General features: G+C 40.1%; 1 protein-coding gene across 15 annotated transcripts in view; it reads right to left on the bottom strand.

Moving 5' to 3' along the window:
• The window catches only part of MBNL1 (muscleblind like splicing regulator 1), a 212,885-nt gene that overhangs the window by 176,080 nt on the left and 31,370 nt on the right, over positions 1–5,435 (bottom strand). The gene's annotated exons all lie outside the window — the stretch shown is intronic.

Consider the following 5,435-nt stretch of genomic DNA (forward strand, 5'->3'; position numbering starts at 1 on the left):
TCTGCCCCCAAACTGATGGGTAATAGATCAGTTTTTTGGGAATCCCCAATAAAAAAATCCAAAAGTCATTCTTTAAAAAAAAAAAAAAAAGCCTCTACTCACCGGCAGTAGCAGGGGCTCTGGGGCCTCCTGCTACCAGAGTGTCTCTGTAGAGGACCCATCCTCTGGTTGCCTCCAGGACCATGCCCTGCCCAGCTTTCTTCTGCTGCACATTTTTTTGACCCCTGGATATCCATTGGTCTAATTTTGCCCACTTTTGCCCAAATTTGCAGGACAGGAAACATTTTCTCATTCCCCAGAGCTGGAGCGGAGGAGGGGCAGGGGGCTCATGGAAGAGCCCCCCCATGCAGCATGGGGCAGTAGGGGGCAGCAGGGTTCCCCCCCTGCCGGACCGGGGCCAGTGAGGGCAGGGATCCTCCCATGGTCCCCTCCCCACTTCCTCAGCCTCCTTCCCCCTCCTCTATTTACGAGCTCTGAGTCTGGCTGCAGCTCCCTGCTGAAGCCACTGGGGACTGTCCGAATCATCAAAGCTCTCTGAATCTTTTCCAAAGATTCAGAGAGCTTTGAATTGATTCGGACCTTTTAATTGGTCCCCTGATTAATTTCAGATTCAGGGATTCTGCCACCAAATCGGGCCAAATCTCCTCCGAATCTAATCACCACCTGAAGCTTCGCACAGCCCTACTTGTTACATGGTAATTTTGGGTGGCTCCAGGAGCTCTTAACCCCTAGATTGTCTGCACATTAACACCTTAACATAGTTTAAAGTACTCGTTATGCGACTCAAATTTATGCCACTGCAGGGCAGGATTATCTCTTGAGCCGCACAACCCAGCTCCTGTTCCATTAAAGTAGGGCCACTGCACAGATGTGCCACTCAAATTGAAGGCGTGACTGCTCCAAACTAGCAACAAGCCAATCAACATCTGCGCGGCTAAGAATGTAAAGTGTAACAAGGCCCTGAGAAGCATGTTGCACTGAAACCATATCACTTGAGAATTGTATGAAGTCACATCTAGCCACTTGTAGACTCATATCTGGCAGTTGGCCTGTAATTATGATATACCACCTAATGAAGTGAGCATGTGTCAAAAAAAAGGGGAGGCATACTGGAAAGCAAATACAATGATAACACCAATCACTCCATATTACTGTTCATGTTTAAAGCAGTTCCTTTCTTATGCCTACTGGTTTTCTGTAAACTGCTATGTGTAGGTTACAGATCTGGATGGCCGTAACCAGCTGCACTGATCTGTTTCTACTTATGTTTGATGTATGCCTGGGAGCCACCTGAACTATCCTCTGAGCTTTTATCCTTTAAAATATCCTGTGCAATCAGAAATATTTTTCAGACAGAACCAACACCTGGGACATGCTATTTTTTTTCTCTACATTTTTGTTTCATTTACTTATTGAAATGGGCTACCACCTGGAAGGCTATGCATGTGAATCAAATTTAATTAAAAGCAGTCTTGAAAGAAATATCTAAAAGATAAATTACTGTTGCTAGAATTATTCAAGACATTCCTATTGATAAAGTAACATCATTTGTAATCTAAAAACAAGCTGTTTTCAAACAACCAACAGAATTTTAACACCCTGCACACAGAAAAGAAATATAAATCTTTGGAAGCCTCTGGCACTATTCATGTGTTTAAAGCAAGCTTGTCTCAGGTGCTCTGACTCAGGACTTTTTATAAAAGCTTTATTGTTCTGTTTCACACTGTATGGATGATGGAGCCATATCTAGCTTCCTTCTGCTCAGACAACACTGCAAAACAGATGTACACCATTTTCTTCAAGAGAGGGCTCTGCTGAACAGATTGACAAGGTGTGAGTCCATATGCTCATTCAAGCACCTCAGCTGTGTAATATTTCATCCCTCAAGCAAGGACACATTTCATGATTCTTTATTGAACACCGAAAACTCTCCAGTGTTGTCAATTAATGTTCTTCACATTCCAGCCCATTTTTAGAAAGGTCATGCCACACCTTAGAGGGAATATCTGCAAAACTGTGTCCAAAATATTTTTGTGCTTACTACTGTCTCTTCCTGGTACGTTTATCAGATTTTTCCATGAGTTTTTGAAGGAAACTTCAGTTTATTTCTATGCTCTCTCTGAATTTGCCTAATTTAAAAAAAAAGTCCCCCCTTTCCCTGCCCCCCCACCCCGCTCCCCACCCAGAAATACAACTGTGGAATCTACAAAAACTAAACAGTGCCGTGAAGAAATCTGGGAGAAATCAAATTTGCACTTGGTTTTGTTCTCACTCTCAACTCACAAAAAATGGAATTTGAAGATTATAGTATGCCTAGTGTCAAATAGAGCCACTGAATATTCTGAACTAGAATCTGAACAGATTTAACAAGAACAAAGCAGGTTCAATACATATCTCAACAGTGCAAGATTTTGAGAATCAGAATACTAAACAGTTCAAACACATACATATACAAACTGTACTAAGTATTGATTCTGCCAACTACAATACCAACCAACAGTAGCCAAAAGAAGGTTTAAATTCTTCTTTCTCTGTCTTCAATTATCTATTATATATGGCATGGTTATAGTGGTACCCTGCTTGAAATAGCACGGACAGACAGCCCTCGGACTTACAACTTACTTGGTTCCTGAAAACTGCGTCTTAAGTCAAAACGTTGTAACTCAGAACCAACTTTCTCATAAGAAACAATGTAATAAATGGGGGATTGGTTCCTGAACCAAGGCCCAATACCCTATTTTCACCAAAAATAACCCACAATTTTGTACTTGATCAATTATAGATGAGTAATATAGCTACATTAATGTATTTATATTGTAAATAGTAATCATATTGATTTGGAAGGACTTCTTTGACATGACTGCTGACTTTTTGAAGGGCTCTTGGTTGGACTTTTTGAAGGGTTCTTGGTTGGAGTCTTCTCAGGAGTCTTGGCTGCAAGTTTTTCTGGAGTCTGGTCTGCTTTCTTGAAGAAAGTGACCAGGAAGTTTGGACATATGTTCTCCGGGGAGATGAGCGACGCAACAAAACTTGTTCGCTAGTGTGGCACCGCATCAGATAAAGTGTTGTAAAGTCAAAATTGACATCATAAAGCTGAAATAGGGTGTCAATTTATAAACGTTGCAAGTGCGAAACATTATAACTCAAAACGTTGTAAGTCAAGGACTGCCTGTATAAGTTTCAGAATGAGCTAATGTCATCAGATAACTGCCAAGCAGCTCATCAATGAAGAGGGCTTTCTAAACAGCATTTAGATGTTCGTAGGCCATACTTAAATTTTTAAGGAAATATTAAATCTTGGGGAGTAGTTTATCCAGGCCTAATTACTGTTGCCTTAAGCTTAGCAATTTACTTGAAAAACTTGACAAATCTGCCTGGTTCACTGAGCTTCTGAAGCTTGACCAACTCTCTAAGGTATCCATGGGAAAAATGGAATTTAAAGGTTTTAGAAGCCTGTGATGCATCTAAACCCAATTAATAAAGCAACTTTCTTTCCCCTTAAAGCAATTTATTCAGGTAATAAAAGAAATGCTTTTCTCCCTTAGAAAAGGGTGTAGGTGTCACTTTCTGTATTGTTTTAGAGCAAAAACAATGCTATTGTAATACTCAAAGCTCAAGTTATTTATACACCGGGATACTGAATACACTTTTCTGTAGTCATCTTTCTCCACCTTCACAAAATATTCCATACAAAATGCATAAATCAGTTTCAAACATGATTTTCATGAAAACTACAAACGTGTAAGAAATGTGAAGCATTCCCCAAAATGAAAGCCCAATTTAAGTTATGTTATGCTAATTAATTTTGAGGTTAAGTTTCCTGGTGGAAACAGTGGTCCCAGGTCTGCACCTCTTATGATGCCCCAGAAGGAAGATCATAATTGCTGCAGGGGACCAGCTGTCTCAGTTCTCCTGTTTTAACTTACATTGAGATATCCCCTACTTTTTCACAAAAGCTAGCCCATGGAGTGAGGAGAATGGGAAGCTATCAGAACACACTTCATAAGCTACCAGAAGTAGATGCAGTGAGAGAGGCAGGAAGAAAAATTGAATCTTTTTTCTTTTGCCTTCTACTATTGCAGGTTACCTTTTTTTTCCCTCTTCTTCAACCAGGAAAGGTAAGCTTTACTCACCACAGGAAGATACAAAACATTAAAAGATTTTTCATTAGATCCCACAGAGTAAAAACCATGTACCATTTCTCAAATATCTTTGAAAAGTTGTATGTACAGCTAGTATGTACAATGTCGCCTAAACCCTAAATGCAATGAATTCTAAAGGGTGAATTTACACACTGCACTTAGACCATACTAAATCTGTGGCATGTTTAGCAGTGTTAAAGTTAGAATGTATGGTGAGCAGTTGCAGGGGTTTGGGTTGTAGCTGTGTTGGTCTAAGGACATAGGCAGACAAGGTTCCCTGGGTGAATTTGATATCTTTTATTAGACCAACCCAAATGGTTGGAGAATAGTTATTAAGCAAGCTTTCAGGTTCAAAAACCCTTCGTCAGGCTCAGGAAGCTTCAGCAGTTGGTGTGTGCTCTTCCTGGATGGAATGAAAAGATGGTGAGCAGTTGCACGTTAAGGGATAGTACCAGTTTTTTCCTGCATAGCTCTGACTTTCCTCTAGAGGGCTAGCAAACAAGGGCATGGCTGGGCTTTATCCCTGTTCTGGGTGTGGGAGGGGCTGGGAGTGGTACGTTTTGGGATGCTGGAGGACTGCAAAGTGCTTGTTTTTTTTCTCTGTGAAGCAGACTAGAGTTACCCTGACATGAGCTAGGTAGCACGGCCTAGAGTTAACTCTTGCTTGAAGAGGCATAAACTTTGAGATGCTCAGAGAGCACACAGCAAGAGTTAATGAGCTTTAATGTGCAGAAACTCATATTTTAAGTGCCCTTAGTATGGTCTAAGTGTAATGTGTAACTTCACCCAAAGCATATAACTTCCATGTTGGAGTCTTCTAGCATGGCTTCCAGACTCAGAGATAACCCCATAAGATTTTTTTTGGGGGGGGGGAAGGTCTGAATTTTTTCTGTTTTCTATATTACCGTATTCATGTCGTGCCAAACTGTTTACAGATCCTTCTGTGCAAATTCCAACCAGTAGCATGGATTTGCTCTATTCTTCACATAGTTGGTTCATAACAATATTTGCATTAATGTATTTTATAACAGAGAAGTATATTCCATGCCTATAAATTTATAGGTATAAATAAACAACCATGTATGTGTGCATATAGATATGCATATCCATTTATATATGTTAATAAATCAAATCTGCACTGAAATCAAATTAAGGAAGAGAGTCCGTTTCAGGAATTTAAGGCAAAATTCCATAGATGGATACTATATATATCCAAAAGAACCCCCAAAACAAGCATAAGATCCCCTCAACATTTAGAATTAATTTTAACTTAAGAAATAAATTGCTACTGTA

The sequence above is a fragment of the Alligator sinensis genome, unplaced genomic scaffold (genome assembly GCF_000455745.1).
Source record: "Alligator sinensis unplaced genomic scaffold, ASM45574v1 scaffold1127_1, whole genome shotgun sequence".
NCBI classification, from domain to species: Eukaryota; Metazoa; Chordata; order Crocodylia; family Alligatoridae; genus Alligator; species Alligator sinensis.